General features: G+C 44.3%; 1 protein-coding gene across 1 annotated transcript in view; it reads right to left on the reverse strand.

Annotated features, from left to right (window-relative positions):
- SPOCK3 (SPARC (osteonectin), cwcv and kazal like domains proteoglycan 3) overlaps positions 1-20,429 on the reverse strand; it is a 1,200,438-nt gene that overhangs the window by 710,540 nt on the left and 469,469 nt on the right. The gene's annotated exons all lie outside the window — the stretch shown is intronic.

Below are 20,429 nucleotides of genomic sequence, written 5' to 3' on the forward strand. Positions count from 1 at the left end.
ACTGTAGGCAAATCCTCCACCTGAGGGAAAACAATGTTGCTGTGTATGTGTTTCAGCAGGGCAGACAACACTCCTGACAACACGTTTGAGAACATTGGGTGGGACATCCCTGATGCAATGGCTACTGTAGTTTGAAAAGACCCACTTGACAGGAAATGGAGTACTGACAGGACCTGCACTAGAGGGGGTATCCCTGTGGGATGGCAGATTGCTGACATCAGGTCTGGCTCCAACTGGGCACACAGTTCATGGATTGTTGCACGATCAAGTCTGTATGTTAGGATAATGTGTCTGTCCTCCATTCCTACGCCTCCTCTTCCTCACTGTCCACAGTCTTCACCGCTGCCACAAGACCATCTCCAGGCTCATCCTCCAGCAGAAAAGGCACCTGGCGTCTCAAGGCCAGGTTGTGCAACATGCAACAATGATCTGGCACACCTTCTTGGGTGAGTAGCACAGGGATCCACCTGTCAGATGGAGGCTGAAGGTTCTCTCAATTATCCTCCTTGTTCGCCCATGTGCCTCATTGTAACGTTCCTCTGCCCTTGTCCTGGCATTCCTCACTGGGGTCAGTAGCCATGAGAGTTTGGGGTAACCAGAGTCACCTGCAAATATCGAGGGACAACTGTTAGACACACACTAAACCTTAGGGACAACCCCAGACACCAACATATACTGGGTGGGGACCTTGGTCTCACCTATTAACCATACCTGGTGCCTCTGGAGTTGGTCCATCACATATGGGATGCTGCTATTCCTCAAGATAAAGGCGTCATGCACAGAGCCAGGATACTTGACATTCACATGGGAGATGTACTAGTCCGCCAAACAAACCATCTGCACATTCATAAAGAGACAGCTTTTTCTATTCCTGAACACTTGTTTATTTCTCCGGGGGGGGGGAGGGGGAGGGTGACAAATGCTACATGTATACCATCTATGTCACCAATGATGCTGGGGTATGTCCCAGGGCATAAAAGTCAGCTTTCACTGTAGCCAGATCCTCCACCTGGGGGAATACAATGTAACGGCACATGTGTTTAAGCAGGGCTGACAACCCTCTGGTCAACAAGTTGGAGAACATTGGCTGAGACATCCCTGATGCGATGGCCACTGTTGTTTAGAAGGAACCACTTGCCAGGAAATGGAGCACTGACAGGACCTGCACTAGAGGGGGGATACCTGTGGGCTGGCGGATAGCTGACATCAGGTCTGGCTCCAATTGGGCACACGGTTCTTGGATTGTGGCCAGATCAAGTCTGTATGTTAGGATAATGTGTCTGTCCTCCATTGTCGCAAGGTCCTCCAGGGGTCTGTACACTGGAGGATGTCTCCATCTCAAATTCATCCTCAGCGGTTGAAGCCTAGGGAGGAAAACTTGAGCAGAGGGTCCTAATCACACATCTAGTGCAATAATGATGCATTTCTACATTTACAGAACCAGTATGTGAATCCAAGAGTCAGTTGCTGGGCCAATGTCTGCTGTGACGCAGTTAAGTGCCATGGCCTGTGGCCCACTGAAATGGCGGCTGCCTGACCTGTGAGGAGGGACAAGTGGAAATGAGGTAACTGCGCTGGCATTTTACACCGTCGCAGTAGGCGGTCAAAGACCGTGGCGCAATCCTGCATGGTTAACATTGGACCCTATGGGTCCCAGGAGCCAATGACGATGTACACCGGCGGTGACGGTATGTACCACAGCGGACATGACCGCCATTTTCTATCTTTACACTCACTTGATACCTGACCTTCAACAGGAGAGGACCTACACTGCAACTGCTGCTGTGACCTAAGTTTGGAAGCGACAATGGTTCATGTGTCTGGGGAAAGGGCCCCTGCCTTCACTTCGGAGGAGTTGGAGAAGTTAGTGGATAGGGTCCTCCCCCAGTACACACTACCCTACGGTCCTCCAGACAAACAGGTGAGTACACTGTGAGCATGCTGCATGGGCATGCCTGTTTGGAGTGGTGTGGATGGAAGATACATGGAGGGGAGACTGAGCCCTGCATGAGCGGACGGTGAGTGTATGTGCGTCAGGGCAAGGGTGGGAACATGGGCCAATGACTGTCAGGTTCCGGACGGTTAAAGTTTTTCATTTTCCCCTGTACTATTCCTGTAGGTCAGCGCCCACCAGAAGATAGATATTTGGCGTGCCATCGCCACGGACGTCAGGACCCTGGGGGTCCACCACAGACGGAGCACCCACTGCCGGAAAAGATGGGAGGACATTCGCCGCTGGAGCAGGAAGACGACGGAGGCCCAGCTGGGAATGGCCTCCTAATGTGGGAGGGGTGCCCGTCGCACCAAGACCCCCCCTGATGTTCCACATCCTGGCGGTGGCCTATCCGGAGTTGGATGGGTGCTTGAGGGCATCACAGCAGCCACAAGGGAGTGAGTACAAATTCTGATTCATTACTTTGCACGTGTTAAGCTTTTACCTGGGTAGGGATGTGGACTGTGGGTGCCCCTAAGTCAGGGCGAACATGGCAGGGTAGGCCTCTTGTTGGGCAGGCTCTGAAGTACTCCAAACCCAATAGTGTTAGTGGGCATCTACTTGTGGTCAGGGTCTTGTTTGTTTCAAGTGTGCAGCTGATTGCATTAGACATTGTACCCTATGGGCTGGTGACTGGCATTGTCACTGGTAGGGCATGGAATAGTGCATAGGGCTGTTCCCTGTGAGTTGTGTACGCCAACTGTAGTGTTGTTGCTGGCATTGACCAAGTGTATCCTCTCTCTCATGCCCCCTTTTGTTTTGCCACCCTGTCCTTGTGTGCATTAGCATCATCTGGTGGCGGAGCAGAGGCACCGGCGACGGAGGGAGCCGCATCCCACATGGGCCTGGAGGCCAAATCCACTGACGGTGAGGGCACCAGTGGGATGGAGGACGAGGGGAGCACCACGACGGGGACAGGAGGGGACACCACAGACAGCGACTCCTCCTCCGATGGAAGCTCCCTGGAGGTGGCGGACATCTCTGTGCCCACCCCAAAAACAGGTACAGCCGCCACTCCCCCTACCAGCACAGCCCTCCCAGCAGCCCCTCAGCATGTTTCCCGTGCCTGCTCACCCAGGAGGGTGAGCATCTCCTTCGCCCCAGGCACCTCAGGCCCTGCCCTGTCAGCCCTGCTGCCCTCAGTGAGGAGGCTATTGACCTCCTGAGATCCCTCACTGTTGGGCAGTCAACCATTCTGAATGCCATCCAGGGTTTCGAGAGGCATTTGGAACAAACAAATGCATACCTGGAGGGCATTCACTCTGGCGTGGGGACCAACAAAAAGCATTTCAGTCTCTGGCCTCCACACTGATGGCAGCCATTGTTCCTGTATCCAGCCTCCCCCTCCAACTTCCTCTACCCAGTCCCAATCCCCTCAACCCCAGCCTATCCCAAGCAAACCTTCATACCAACATTCACCCAAATCAACACACAGAAGTGGTTAAGGCAAACACAAGAACCACACTTCATCCCACAGGCACTCACACAAGCATCATCCCCATGCAGACACACCAACATCCACTGCCTCCACTGTGTCCCTCTCCACCTCCTCTTCCACCTCCTTCCCAGTAGCTTCTCCACTCACACCTGCATGCAATACATCCTCATCCACTACCTCCATCACCAGCATGCCCATCACTACACACTCCTCACTGGCAGTCACCAGCCCCACATCCATGCACACGTCCCCAGTGTCCTCTCCCAGTGTGTCTGAGACCCCTCCTCCCAAAGAACACAAATGAAAGCACCCACCCAACCAACAGCTATCCACCTCACAACAGCATCCAGCCCATGCACCTGCACCCAAACTCAGCAGAAAGACACCTCCTACAACCACTTCCTCTTCCTCTACTCCCAGACCTTCTCCCTCTTCCCGCCCCAGTGTCCCTAAGAAGATTTTCCTGGCAAACATTGACCTCTTCCCTACCCCTCCTCCGTCCTTTCCCTCAGGCCAGGGTTGCCAAAACCCAGCCCAGCACCTCAGCCACCAATTCCACGTCTGCTGTGGTTCCAGCAGCTGTCAGAGGATCAAAGGGGGCACCCGTCAGCCCAGCCAGTGTGCCACCAACCCCTGCCAAGGCAAAATCCATTCCGCCACCGTGCAAGGTGAAGAACGGGACAGCATCCACCAAGGAGAAGGAGCCACAACCACCCAGCAAGGCCACTTCAAAGACTCCTGTTGCCAGACCCAAGGTGACACCACCATCTGCCAAGGTGAGGAAGTAGCACAAAACACCAGGCAAGGCACTTCAGCCGCCCGAGCCTGCAGGTGAAGGCCTGGTGGCTACCAGCACAACCGCCATCACCACCACACGTGCCGCGGCCAGCACCGCCAGCAGCCCCGCCACTAGCACCGCCGCAAGCACTGCCACCTGCACCGCCAGCAGCCCCGCCGCAAGCACCACTACTGTCAGCAGCAGCAGCCCCAGTGGGCAGCCGTCTGAGGCTGCAGGAGAAGGGCTGGAGCCTTCCTCCACCACTGGCAGCACCTGCACCGCGGCCATCACCGCCACCTGTACCACCGCAAGCACCACCGCAAGCAACGCCACCTGCACTGCTGACAGTAGCACCACTGCCAGCAGCAGCAGCCCCAATGGGCAGCCATCCGAGGCTGCAGGAGAGGGGCTAGAGCCTCCCTCCACCACTGGCAGCACCCCCACCGGCACCGGCACTACCACCACTGTGCAGCCGTAGCCACCGTCGGATGGACTCTAGCCCTGCCTCCATAGACTATCATGCATCATGGTCACTGCAAATCTCGTGGCTCAGACACCCAGGTGAGGAACTGTGAACTGCCACACCCCAAGTGTTGCATCACTCTGCACAAAGTCCCCTCCAGAACCAGTGGAGAAATGCTTCCACTCACCCTACCCTTGGCAGGATAAAGCACACTGGGCACAAAGCCCCCTCCAGAACCAGTGGAGAAATGCATCCACTCACCCTACCCTTGGAAGGATGAAGCACACTGGGCACAAAGCCCCCTCCAGAACCAGTGGAGAAATGCATCCACTCACCCTACCCTTGGAAGGATGAAGCACACTGGGCACAAAGCCCCCCTCAGGAACCAGTGGAGAAATGCATCCACTCACCTTATCCTTGGCAGGATGAAGCACACTGGGCATAAAGCCCCCTCCAGAACCAGTGGAGAAAGGCATCCACTCACCCTATCCTTAGCAGGATGAAGCACACTGGGCACAAAGCCCTCTCCAGAACCAGTGGAGAAATTCAAAGGAGACACTGGTTATAAATATGGGACCTAAGACACCAACTCTTCAGTACATTATGGGACCTCCAGGAACAAGGATTGCTGTGCTGCTGAAAGAACTGCCACTCTGCTGGACTGTTGTCCTTTTGGAATGCTGCCTTCTTGGATTGCTAACCTGCTGCCCTGCTGCCCTCCTGCCAGATTCAGAGGGATTGGATTGACACCTGACTCCCAAGACACCTCAATCCAGGACTCCCAGGGTGACTTCAAGGGATAGTCTGCTGGCCTCGTGTTAAGAGCCACATGGACACACCAGGCTCAAAACCACCTGAACTAGTACCTAGGTCCAGCTGAAGCAACCTCTGAACACCCATGTGTGCCCTTTAGAACCTGGACACTTGGTGTGGCTTCAGAGATGTTTAATATAGATTTTTGGGATCTTTGTGACTGTGAATGGTCCTGCTGGCACCACCAAAGCCCACCAACAAAAGTCCTTTTAACCTGACCTTTTGAGCTACAGCAACAAAATCTCATGGAGAGCGCCACCTCAAAGCTCCAGCCTGCCTGTTTGTGATGACAACAGGGTCTTTGCTATACAGCAAACACTGTGTGTGGGTTACACCTACCCGTCACACTACATTGATGGCTCTCTGCGACTCCTATCTGCTTCTTGCGGCCCCCTCCATCATGAAGGGGACACTTTGCCTTAGACTAAAAAGCTAACTTTACTGCAGGACCAACCTGATCCCTGCCCTGTCTCTGACCCACACTTCATCACGCTCAGCCTGAACTTGTGATTGTCTCCCAGTCTCACAAAAACAGATAGCAGTGAGTGGCGCTTTTAACCATTTGCCCCTATTTTCAATGAAGTATTTGAAATTGCATATCACTGATTCTACTGATTAGATTTCTGTCATTTTAGTCTTGATTTGTTTATCACATTTTGCTTTACATGTCTAAGTTAGTGTGGGATTTTTCTTGTGTGGTGTTTTCATTTTATTACTGCTTGAAGTGCTGCATAAATACTTTGCACATCTGTAAGCTAAATCTGACTGCTCTGTGCCAAGTTACCAGAGGGTTGTGCACCAGTTAATTTGATGTTTGTTTGTGTCACACCCTGACAAGGATTGTGGTTGCTGATTTGAGTAGGGTTTCATCCCCCTTAAACTGTAACACAGTATCTCTCTTTAGGCCTGCTCGTTCATTGTGCATTGCTGCCAGGGATGAGCTTGAGTTTAAATTATTGAAACCTTTATTGGACCTGCGAATAATAGTGACATTATTACTTTTGGTGATCTGCCACCCACCCCATCTTAAAATCCACTTTCTCACAGCACTTTTGCACCCTTAAGTGAAATTGGCTTGAGTTGCTGCAGAATAGAAACATTCGCTAAGCAGTGCAACATATTTGTTGTGCCATCTCACACTCTGTAGCTTTGATCTATCAATTCATTTCAAGATAGGAGTGACAACACATTTCATAAATACTTTTTCAGGATTTATAGGTCCTCATTACAACAATGGTGGTAAATACCGCCAACTGCCGCTGCAATGGCCGCCACAAGACCGTTGCCGCGGCTACCAGCCGTCTGTCGGATTATGACCACAGCTGGATTTCCGCCAGAAGGCAGTACTTTCCTCCATATTATTGCCATTCGCAGGGGTCATCATGAGGGCCATAATGTCTATTGATCTTATAACTTCAAAAAACAAAAGAAGTGATGAATATAATGCTTTAATTAGTGCCAGCTACTGGCAATTAATCAGTGCCACATTCCAGTCCATCATTTTTCACCCACCAGGCACTCTAGACCACAATTAGCCAATCAGCCTAAGTACTGCTTCAGTAGAAACAGATCAGTCCAAAATGCTAGACCTGGCCCCTTTAAGAAGGGACCACAAGTAATCCCAGACCAGTGTTGGCCTACTTAGGTGTCATCAATGATGTGTAGTTCGAGTCCTGTCACACAGTGAGCCCAAAACCCACATCTGGTCATAGCTATTGCACGTAAGGCACCTGCTGCACACAAAATGGTTGAAATGTTTGAATGAATCTCAACTACTCATGATCATTCAGAAGAGCATTTCAGGCCATCATTTTCACCCACCATGCCACTCTAGACTGAGAGCAGCCCTATTGGAATCAGTCTTGGTCCTGCTATAATAGTCCTGCTCTAATAGGAATAATCGAACCCAACATGCCAGGCTCTGTTAACTCTAAAAAGTACCACAAGAAACCAAAGACCAATTCCATCTCCCTTAGGCCTGCTTTATCAATGATATCTGGCTTAAGTTCTGTAGCACATTGACCATGCGAACCAAGTCTGGACATACCCACTGTGCTGAGGATATGTACAGAATTAAATAAAAAGCCATTCATATTCTTCAGTCACTTATTGGATCACGAATGTTTATGAGACATCTTGCTTCTCTCACAAAACTGACATAGAAAAGTCAGCAGAAGCTCAAGCTTCATGCAGACAGAACATGCTAAAGCATTGAGAAGAACAGACATATTCGCTTCAATACCAAAAAACAAAGGTGCATCATGGGAAGCAGCAGGAGATCTTATAAGTTGTGTTCTTGCATAATTCTCTCTCGCTATACAAATACCATGTACCCTACTGATCAGAATTGCATGCTGCACAAACTCTACATTTAGAACAGAGACAATTGTTGAACAATACAGTACAGATAAGTACCAAATGTAAGCACAGACACTCTAGACAGGAGCAGTGCAGGCTTCTATACTGTCCATAGGCAATGCTCAGCAAAGTGGCAAACATGGAGGAGTTAATGAAAACTTGAAGTTAGATTGATTTGGAATGCTTTAGATTAGGCCCTGTTGACTGCTGCTGTCAGCACTTATGCTCTGCAAAGCTGTGCTCCTAAAAAGATACTATGGGGCATATTTATAAGCCTCCTTGTGTCACTATTGCACCATCCAATGTGGTGCAAGAGCATCGCAAGCCCATAATTAGATTTATGAAGACACACAAAACACCTTGTGTGGGTTCATAGATCTGGAGTAAAGCAACACAGTGCAAATCACTGTGTTGCCTTTCTCTGACCCAGGGAGGTGTTTCATGGGTGTTGCATTGGTATTCCCATGCAACATCTATGGATTTTGAAATTCATTTTTTTGAACAATGCGTGACATACAATGGACGGGACAAGGATATCTTGAATATCTTTACACAACAATATAGATCTCATCCCAGAACCCTCGCGAGTTCACATAAATCTAAACATTTATCATAACTCCCTTGGCCCCAAACCTATCATATCGGTCTAGCCTCTTACCCTCTCTCACCCGGCCATCCCCCATTCAGCTCCCTATACTCTGACCCCATCCCTCAGGTACTGTGACTGGCTGTCCATGGACCCAATATCTTTTCCCTTTTCTTGAGGCAGCCCCAGCCTTGGTAAAATGACTTTTTCAGCTCTTTGGCACCAGTCCATATCTGAGATCCATTCTTGCACACTCTAGCAATGGTGAACCCAACATCCTTGGATTTTGATGCATTCCCACATTAACCAGAAGTGGTAGACCTGGGAATGCAACAACAATCTACACCTCCCCAGGTGAGATGTAATGAGGAGAAATATCTTCTTCTTACTTCCTTTTTCTATATGTACTGTATTCTGCATAGAATAAGAATGTGTCTCAGGGGAATGTTTTTAAGCAGGAAGATGAGCCTTGCTGTATTGTGGTGAGCCACTTGGCCATAAATATGGTCCTACGTATGTAGAGCAGAGGCCTGTTCAGTATCTGGGGACATTGCTTCGGTTGGAGATTTCAGGCTGTGACTTAAGACATTAAGGGCAGCATACTCATGGCTCACCCGGTCCAGAGTAGTGTCAAATCAGGATAACTAGCCCTGAATGCCTGCAGCACACCTTGCTACTGAGTGAATGAATAATTTATTGTACATAAAATAAAATCCAATACAAATAGGCAAAGAAGCAATCAAGAATAAATACAATCAAAAACAGAATTCATGCTAAAAACACAACTTGATTTAAACACGCATGACACATTAAAAAATGACATTCCTGCCTAAAAATGTGAGACAATCCTGGAATCTAAAAATTAAACAGACCACCCAGCCCTGAACCCCACATGATACATAAAAAGACAATATACATAAGGCACATCCCTAAAAGTGTTGTGCATTAAACAGTAATGACATAAAATACCACCCATATGCCGCTGGAACTCCACGGCCTAACCAATAATGGGCAGTGTGGCAAGAGCATAGAAGAAATTCCGATTATACCTATTCGTTGCTCACAGTGCCACTAAATTTGGATTGTGCAATTTTAATAAATTTAGTCAATAACACATTTAGCGTTGGATTGGCTGGGTCCAAAGACTGCATGATAGTCTGTCGACAGGAGCGAATTCCCAGTTCGTTCCATTTGTTCCGAAGCAAGAATCTACACTCCTTTAGTAAAGCAGGGCACAGGCAAACCACATGATCGATAGTCTCGTCCGCTTTACTACAACATCTGCATGTCACTCCTTCCCCGGAGAATGACTACCATTGGGGTAAATGTTTTAGGAAGCCCCAATCTCCCATCCTTAAGGCCATAAAGGCCTTTTTCAACCAAAACCCTTAAGAACAGGAGAGAAAGCTAGAAGACATACCTGGCTTAAAGGATTCAATTACTGCCCAGGCATGCTTCAGATGAGCGAGGAGGGAACAGTCAGAGTGGTTTGAATACAGTTGAATAAGCATTTTTATATCTAGTTTAAACAGACAGTAAGAGGGATTGCTTTCCCAAAGATCACCAGCATCTAGTTGCTGTTAGCATTCAACCAAGAAATAAGAATAAGTACACTTCTATTTCAACTCACTAATTTCTTGCCACAAGACTGCCTCCAGGTGACCATCCGTGGCCTGATGCAATTTATTACAAAGCTTCAAGAAAGCACCAGCACCAACTGCCACCAAATCCGGAAGCCCAAATTCCAACTGTACCTGCGCGGGTGAAGCCAAGCACGGAACGTGAAAGACTCTTCTATAGATTTTATTGACTAGCCTATTTAATAGGCAGGAGCCTTCACCCAACAAAATTTCTTGACCATAGGTCAGCGAAGGGATAATCTTTGCTCTCATAACATCCAATAAGGGAAGGAGGGTCGGCCCCTTTAAAACTTTAGATAATTTAGAAAAAGTGACCTGCAGTGCCATAGCTTTGAGCTTAATTTCCTTTTATGTTCAACAAAGCTGCCCCTGGAATCAAAGTGTACCCCTAAATATTTGTAAGACTGGTCGGAAACAAGTTTACAACTTTTAAAATATCAACTAAAGCCTGAATGTTTTTTCCTTCCAAAATAGACCACTTTTGTTTTGAGCATATTAACTTTCAATTGATTCATGGAAGTATAAGATGCAAGTTGGTTAAGCAGTCGTTCAAGGCCGATCTTAGTGCAACTAAAAAATGCAAGATCGGTGGCATAAAGCAGATGACTGAGCCTAAAACCTCCAATCTTGGGGGGATGGGAGTTGACAGGGTCAAGAGACGTTGACATATCTGCAATGAACAGATTAAAAAGAAGGGGAGCAAGTACACAACCCTGTTTCAAACCACTAGTCGTGGGAATTTTCCTAGAAAGGGAAGACCCATCACCAAGCTTAATGCGGACCAAGTGTTTGAATGGAGTTCTGTGATAGCACCAAGGAGTATTGGAGGGATGCCCCAGTTTTGTAGTTTGGCCCACAGGGCACTCCAGGGGATCCTATCAAATGCCACCTTAAAGTCCACGAAACAACAATTCAACATCATACCTGACAAAATCACCCTGTCAATCAGAATGGAAAGTGCTAATAAATTAGTCAAAGTGCCTAAGCCAGCAGAAAACCCTGTTTGGACAATAGGAATTAAAGCCTTTGATTCAGCCCAAGCACGGAGATCTTGCAACAAAAGGCTAGCATAGTACTTGGCCTCATTGTCCAGCAGGGCTATCATCCTAAAATTAGCGGGGTCCATCCTTGAACCACTTTTATATAAAGGATGAAAAATGGCACCACACCAGGACTCAGGAATTGTTGATGTCAAGAGGCAGTGCTCAAACAAATGAGCAAGATGGTTGGCCCAAAAAAGAGGGTCCTGTCTGAACAGTGCCTGAAGAAGACCGTTGGGACTGGGGACGCCAAATTGCTTAGCCCTCGAGATGATATGGGGGAGATGTAGTTGGAAGAACCTCTTCACTCCCTGCAAGGGAATTGAAGACCCTGTAAACAGGGGACACGTCCTAAACAAAGTAGAAGTAGAACTACGGCCTCCTCATCCAACAGTTTCACATCCTGCTCACTAGCGGAGAAGTGGGAAGTCAGATAAGACTTCCAGGCTCCTTCTGAAATGTTGACAGCACCAATGGCCCTTTGGTTGCTATTTAGATCATTGATAAGGGACCAGAATTTCGTGGAATTTGGATCTTTACTTGCACTTAAAAGTTTAGCCCAAAACTGGTTAAGATAGGTCTGATGGTCATCATAAACAGCCTTCCTATAATCTTTCCTCAGTTGTTTATATTCAGTGAATAAACACTCATAATCGGGGTTTTTTCTAATTGCCCTTGCTAGCCTATTACGCGCTTTCTTTAGATTCCTGGTTTCCCTGGAGATGACAAAAGACCGGGATGGGGCACAATTACGCGCAGATTGATGGAACCTTGACCATAAAAGGCAAGAAAGTTTAACCCATAACTTAATTGGGGCCACACAACCCGATCTCTCAGAGTAAAAAAAGTGAATACATTCAGTCAATACTATACCACCAATAGAAGCATTCCATTTAATACGCTTTTGTGACTCAGAGCAAACACCGCCACCCAGCAGGTTTCAGCAGGTAATCGCCCCCCCAGCCACTGGTACCGACTCGCCAGACAGTACCACTGTGCTCCTCTCCCCTGCCCAGACGGTACTGTGAAACGATGCCGGGCCAGGGCCGGGGGGCCGGTGCAAACGATGTAGGCAAGGGTGTAGGAGGCCTTCTTGTGCGGGGGCTTCGTGCGGGGGTCACTGCTTTGAGGATCCCGGTTCGGCGGTAAACTCTGTGGCTCGGCAGCTCTGCCTTCCGGCGCCTCCTGGCGTGCGATAACGCACAAGCATGTTCTCGGCTCTTTCCGGCTCCTCCGACTTCCGTACTGCTCCGTACTGCTCCGTCTTCGTATCCACCTGTTACTGTGTTGTATGAAGCCAGCACCACAGGTACAAGCAATCAACTTCCTTCAGAGCAGCACCATTTCTGCTAGGAGTTTGACACTTTGCATGGGCGGGGAGTGGCAAAGGACAGCCATTTCTAGTGAGAGAAGCTGCGATTCCAAGAATGGTAGCTGAATACACAGCTGGGACTGTCACTGAGTTTAAGCAGATCTATTGCCCTGTGCTTCATATACCTTGACTACCCTGAGGATAGAGAGCAGCATAATGAGCATGTCCACGTGGCAGAATTTTCAGAGGTCGCCCTGATCTCTAGTCGATACCATTATATTGAACTCTGTTTTGTAGGGTCATACTAAAGGTTCAGCAATCCTGATTTCTAGTACATGTAGGGTATCTCTCCTTTGCCAGGAGTGTAACAATTTGGGTATTCCTCAAGGCTGTAATAAACCTACCCCAAACAGCTTAACAGTTTCATGCACAGGCTCGGGTGAGTGTTAAGTGCATGTGAATGTGTCCAGGTGTGTGGAGATTAATAGGATGGTTCATTGGGAAATACACCTCGTCATTTCAGCAGATACGCGAATTACCTCATCATTGTGATTCTCGCCTCCCTGCCAATCACTCTGACTATCCTACTATCTGCGATAGGAATTTCACCAGCAATTTACTACTGTCTATAAAAAATAAAGGCTTTCAAAAATGCCTGCCCTCGCAAGCCTTGATTATTTTACAGATCCTAAAAGTCGCGAGAGATAAGTAGTGCAAGTTTAATATAACTAACAGATAACATGCAAAATTAGATCTGTTTTACAAATAGCTTATTTGTATAACATATCTATTATTTAAGGAGCTCCCTGTTGCATTTTGGTGCTTTAGAGCTCTAACTAAAACGCGTTACTACTAACCAATTAATTCATACTCCATGAACCGACCAAATAGAAAAAAAAGATTTCAGTGAACTCTGCCAGGTTTCGTGACCTACATATCACATCAGAAATCAGCACTAGCCGTGCTTCTCTTTGATACAGATTGCGAGCTTGCTGGCACACTGACATCTCAAACTTTCACAGTTTGCACAAAATATACTTTCTTGAGTTTCTACTGCCTAAAATGTAAAACTATTTAACACTGAATATTAAACAAGGTGGTTGGTACTTGTGATACAATTGTATTATTAATGTATGGTATGTTAAGCAATGCAGCATAAACCTTCAAAATATAAAACATTAAAATGCCTGCCATTGTTAGCCATTTCTGCAATTGGAAGAAAATTACAAACTCATAATTCACAAGGCAGCCAGGTCCGTTTATAAGCGACTTTAATTAACCTTCCTTTGTAATATGAACCAAATTTTAAAGTGTATTTCGAGGTATTTTGCTTCAAGAGTAAAGAGGTATTACATTTTAGAAGTAACATATTTTATCCTAAATACTTTTTTGTGACACTTTTTATTGATACAATACTTTTTTGCAACCAGACACTTTATCGCTTAATAATATATGTATTATGGATTCTTTTACATTAGATTGCACCTCCTCGGTAACGAAAAATTCTGTTCTATCCAACTACATTTCGTAAGGAAGAGGTATATGCAATGTATACTCGGAAGAACCACCCTTTCTGAATGTGTGCGAATCCAAAAAATGGCACAATCTGCAGATTTATTAATCTATTGCTTTTATTTTTAAAATGGACACTCGAGATCTGATCTAACTGAAGCCCTTTAATTGTTCTAACTCTCAGTTAGGTACTATAAATTGCAGTTATGCTGAACAGTTTTTACACTGGTTTAAGGCAACTTTACCCCAGCCCTAAACTGCTATTTGCATGGGGGAAAGATATTCGATAAAGATAAGACAGTCCATACATCTATTAAAAATAAAAAAATACGAGTGCTAATGTATATGTTGTAGTTTGCAGAAGGGTCTGGCCTGCAGAAGCAGAAATATAGCTCCAGGGAAATGGATAGCAACTGTAGTCAGGTGGAATGTTCGGGGCAGGAACAGCTCCTAAAAGCGGCGTTTTTTCGAGAAATATTAATTGAAAAGCAGTGCTTAATTTGTGCTTGTTGTATCCGGTGCTGAGCACCGGCACTTATTTTTGCGCGCCGGGGCTTATTCTTCTGCCTCAAACATTTGCTGCGAGCAAAAGACACATATGGGAAAGACGGAGGAAGGGAAAAATAGAAAAAGCATCACAAAGGGAGAAAACAGAAAGCTGCTAGAGTGAGCTAAAGGGGCAGGGAGTGGCTTTATATAGATTGAAGAGGCCCGGGATGGCTTCAGGATTACGCTGCCTCAGTATTCCGTGTTCCCACATTTAATTACAGAAGCTGCATGTTTAAAAGGAGGGCTTTGAGCACGGCACGTTTTTGTTTACAAATTAAGCACTGCTACAAAGCAAACGTAGTATGTGTTCTCGAGTCCCCCATTGCTCATAAGAACAGAGATGTACTTAAGCATATCGGGTTGGGTACATTTGTATTCACCGCCTAGCAAACGTCCAATGGTGCTGTTGCGATATGGGGAAAAGAATTGAGAGATTAAAACATTTTGAGCAATGTCCGATAGTTTGCATAGGTGGGTAGCCACTGAGAGTATATGTAAGTCACATCTAATATGTGCCATTTATGGGTCCAATAATTGCGATCTTCAAACTTTCAAAATCCTTACTATCAAACTGGCTGGTTGGGCAATGGAAACACTTCTCAAGGGTGTTTTGTATAATTGTTTGATAAAGTAAAGCTTAGACACCTCCAACAGTCATGCCACAAATAGAAGGAATCACATTTTCATGTGAGCTAAGCGATATCCAACAAGCTATGAAGGGGAATGACCTCGGTTTTACTTACAATTGCTCATCACACAAACATTACTCCTGTATTGATATGATTTTCACACCACATTGTCAAATACTATCTGTTAACATAGAGTTCGGTCCTGTGATCGTCACAGAGAACAATCTGCTCCTAACACGGCTCACAATGGCATGTCAGATAGATAGCATTTGGTCCTAACACTAAGGAGGCCATTTTGACTTGAGCGGATGAAGTCCCGATGGGCAGGTTGCCGCCAGTGCGGCCGCCTCCCCGCGGGCCCCATTATGAGTTTTCGCCCGCTGACCAGCGGGAAACAGCCTACAGCATTGTCTCTGGCTCATAATCGAGCCAGCGGCAATGCTGTAATGCGTAGGGTGCACCAGAACATGTAAAGAATACATTAAACTTTGCAACGAGGCTGGCCAGGGGGACCCCTGGACTGCCCATGCCAAGTAAAGGCTGGTAGAGACGGGGGTCGTCATCCCCAGAGTGGTGCTGCTTGCAGCTCTACCCTGGCGGATTAGGATCACCAGCACTGCCGGACCCTCCTTTGGAGGAAAACTGGCGCTGCTGGTGGTCCGAACATGCCATGAACACTGCAGTCATAATGTGGTGTTCAGACCGCCGCCAAAGCGGTGGACTACCACTTTGGCGGCAGTCAGACCGCCACCATGACCCTGGTGGTCTATTGACGTAATTGGGCCCTAAGACCCAGTCTCATAGAAGAACTGTATTTGTATTCTCCTGATTGGGCGAAAAAGGATGTTTCTTGATCTAATAATTTTCAATGTTTGTGAGAGAACTATCACTGATATGTATGGTTGAGATAGGGTTATGAGATTTATAACAGTGGGAACAAAGTAGTTTCAAATCAAAATGAAAACGAGCATTGGTTACTGAAAATATTTGTATGCTATATAAGGGAATTGGCATTTTGTTGGCAATAGATGAATAAAGGTATCTATTTTTGACACAAAAGTGGTAGCATGGATCCTTATGGGAGTCTCTCACCATGTTGAAGTGATAAAGATTAAGCAGGAAGATTTGTGTGATTATACATTGTTGTGTACCCCTCTCCTGAAGCAAAACATTCAATATGGGGTTGACTTTTGTGTGATTTTGAATGTTAGATAGATAATCCAGATGTTGGACATATGAATGCTCTTTATCGGAGCAAAAATACTATAAGTACATGACACAAACAATTTTAGAATCATCTGAAAATAATTTAACTACAGCCCCTCTTACTGTAAAGTGAGACAAGTTTAAGGCACACATGCACTGAAAACAATTGAATACATCGCTTCCTGAGATAGGGTTTGATGGGGCTATGCAAACAGAGACTGCTAGACTTCCTCAAGATTTGAACTAGAACATTCCACAGCTAGTGGACAAAAAAAGAGATATTTATGAAGATGGTGTCTTGCAGAGCTCAGATCAGCTGTTATCTCTGGAAAAAGCAATGGCCGCCTATATATTGTATATGCACCAATATATTAAATATCGACATTTTGGTGGTCACCTTCTACCGTTTAAGTACAGAGAAGATGGCAATGCTACTGCAGCACCTAATAAGAAAGGCTGATTCTGACATCATAGGCAGGGAACCTAAGAGCATAGGAACACAATTTAAATCTATGTACATTTATATACTGAAGATATTAATCCAGATTCTATTGATATACATAATTATATAAAGAATGTCACTCTACGTTCTCTTGTCCAGGACTACAAATACATTCTGAAACAAGTTATTACAATGAAGACATTCTAAATGGAACACCAAACCTTGACTCTGGCAAAGTATTTGGAGAAGAGGCTATTCCCTTAGACTTCCACAAGATGTTTTCATCTGTAGGCATCAGTGATGTTACAGGCTGCTAGGGAAAGTGTAAATTGCTAAAACATACATACCCTTTTCTTGGAATAACCTCAATGTTGCAGTATTCTTGAAGAAAAGTAGATCTCCAGATAAACCCCCAGATAGCCAAATAGGTCTTTAAGAGCCAGATAACATGGTACTTATAGACCCATTTAATTGACCTTATCTGATGCCAATATGTACTTGAAGCTATTAGATTAACCAATAATATTTAACAGTAGTTCTTTGCTGTACAATGTGGCTTTATTCCTGAGAGTGAGACCTCTACCCATACTAATCATTCTGTTGCTATGTTTGGCATGGCTGGTGTTAGAAACTCTCCAGCTGGAATGAAATTGCAATCTTACTGAAAAGACTTTTGATTGTTTCATCTGAATGTGAATTGGGCATGCATATCTTCAGTGTATACCAGCATTATGTAAACATCCCACTGCAAAGGTTTTTATAATGGAGAAGGGCTTGCCACTGCATGGAACAAGCTCCTGTTAGAATTGTTCACCATCTCTAATGTAGCAGCCTTTTAAAAAAGGCTGAAAATGTGGCTTTTCAATCAGGTTTTAATGATGTTTTATTTAACTTCTGACGTTTTAGCTACTCTGCTAGGACACTCTGTTGAGTAGCTGTGTCCATTATTAGTCTAATGCCATTAATTCATTCATTCGTCAAGTAAATCAGTTATATCTCGGGCTCTTCAGGGATGTCCCGTTTCTCCCATGTTTTTACCATATTTACTCTCTGTACTCTGCAATATCAATATTGAACCAGTCATCTTTAACAACACTGAGTTCATGGCATCTGCATATGCAGATAATATAGAAATGTATTGCACTAATGTGAATTAGGTTATATTTGACATTGAGAATGAGGAACAGCAATTTGGGAAAGTTGTAGGATATAAATAAAATCTTTCAGAAACACAAATAGTATCCTAAAGCAAATTAGATACAACAGATGATAGCGTGATTCAGTAACTATTACATTTAGGACTTAAAATATGTTGTGAAGTTGAGTGTATACGCCACAGGAATTTAGAAAACCTCCTTTGAAAATGCACTGTAATGAGGAATTAGCATTGATTACCAATTTCTTTGATTAGTTGATGCAAAGTTCTCAAGGTGATTATCCTACCCAAATCCTATATTTATCTCAATCTAGTCCGATTTATTCCCAATATCTTTTTCTATTATTTCAGCTTCATATGGGAATGCTAACAAAAACTGCAAAAGCTACTCATTTTTTTAAACACCCTACACAAAATGTGGATGGGTTCTCCCTAATTTGAATTTCTGTTACTGGTGTATGATGGCACACTTTTTTCCATTTTTGATAATCTTCATCATTGTATTCTTCCAATGTTTCAAATGGGTCTCAAACATGATGCCATTAGGTGCTTAATATAATTTGTTAATTCTATGAAGGGAATACAATGCAATGTAATAACAGCAGTAAAACATATTTGGAATAAAAGGGGCAAAATATTTCACATTTCACAGGTTAACTGTTACATTTCACTCATCTCGCACAAATATTTTCAACACTCTATCTCCTATAAAGGGGCAATACAGGGCAAAATGGACATTGATAATTTTTTTAATAATAGGTCAGTTGAGGATTTACAGAGTAAGTTTAACTTACACATGTTTTCAAAATGGCTTACAAGATATGTAAATGAATAGCATAAAATAAATTAATCTGTTTGCTTCTAAGTGTCAGTATCAAAGATCTCTATAAGCTGTCTATAGAAACTCCATGGGGCATGATGACAGAAAGTGTAAATTGTGCTTGGGGTCCGATGAAACTGATGAACATTTCCTCTTCTTCTGTCCAAGATATGTAGCCCTGAGTAGGAAATTGATTGTGCCACTATGCAAATCTTTAACACTTTCTAATCGTGAACAAAGTCTAAATATGTAGAAGCGATTTGTCACTACTTGTTGTAACAGCTGTTTCGAAATATATATTTGCAGCTTGGTCCATAGGACAAAAAGAACTTATGGCTCCTGGGTAAGTTGCCCAGTGTCTTTAAGTTTTGATAGAATTACAATTCTGTGGTTATCAGCCAAAGTATGGAATTTACCATTTTAGCTTATTTAATGCTGCATATTTGGAATTTTGTACACTGATTCTGATGATTTTATTGAATGAGTATACCCTTTCTGGTTTTATGTACTTGTTTATTTATATGTATATCTTGTGTTCTGCTTTTAATTAGTTTTATGAATTGTTATTCTTGACGATGAGATAAATGATTTTGAAATGTCAATAAACGAAAAATGAGTTCAGGGGGTCAGATTTACTATACTAACTGCAGTCCAGCAAACATTTGTGAAAATGCTTAAATGGGCATCATATTTGCTATTCTAACCTCAGCCAAATGCCCATTGCCACTTTGGCAAAAGTGCATACATTTTTCATATTAAGTTCTCTACCTCCAAACATCGGGGGAAGTGCATTAATAGGGTTGGGGGCATATTTAATATTTGAAATCCAATCCAACAATATTCCTATTCAAACTCCAAGCTAACAAATATGGGGTGAAATGCATACATTTGAGTATCTTATTATTTAAAAATACAAAAAAACTTCAAAAAACCTACATTTAAATTGAGAATCCTAATTTTTGAAATGTATTAAAATAAATGGCAAAATGTGCAAATATCCGAGAAAACTTTAAATTTAATCAAACTATGAAATAAAGTACTTTAAAAGTACACAGTGGACCTGAAGCTCCCTTTGAAAGTCAAAAATAAGAAAATAAAACTATTTTCAAACCCAAAGAATTAGTTCACATTTTTTCCATTTTATTTAATGTTTCAATAATTATAATTTAATAGTAATGTATCTTAGGAAACATTACCCATGCATTCTTCCAATAAGTATTGGATTCAAGACTTCATTACTGTGCTTAAAAGTCATTCTGATGTACTGTGTAAATCAGATATACAACTTGTAACATCATGTTTTACCACAGTTACCCTGTTAGTCTCATCTCCTAGTTGATGTTCAGTTTTTTTAATCTGTTTTAATGTAGTGCATACCCAGACCATTTATTAAAACCTGAATAATAAATACACACAAATATGTTGTTACTTTTGATAGACATATTGTAAAATGCAAGTGAGATTTTCACCTCTCTAGCGGTATTTTATTATTTTTCACTCAGCTGCACTGCATAGCAGAGGTAGAATGTCAATTGAGTAGAATTCAGTAGAATTAAAAGAGAATTGGTATCTGATAGTACAGTGGTTACTACGCTGTCTTGTGCCGCAGCTCCTCAGTAGCTCAGAGATTCCCCCATAAGTTGTGAAAAGGTGCTGAAGGCCTCTTTAAAAGTAAGAGTTTGCAGAGCTTTCTG

Source organism: Pleurodeles waltl, chromosome 1_2 (genome assembly GCF_031143425.1).
Source record: "Pleurodeles waltl isolate 20211129_DDA chromosome 1_2, aPleWal1.hap1.20221129, whole genome shotgun sequence".
Taxonomy (NCBI): Eukaryota; Metazoa; Chordata; class Amphibia; order Caudata; family Salamandridae; genus Pleurodeles; species Pleurodeles waltl.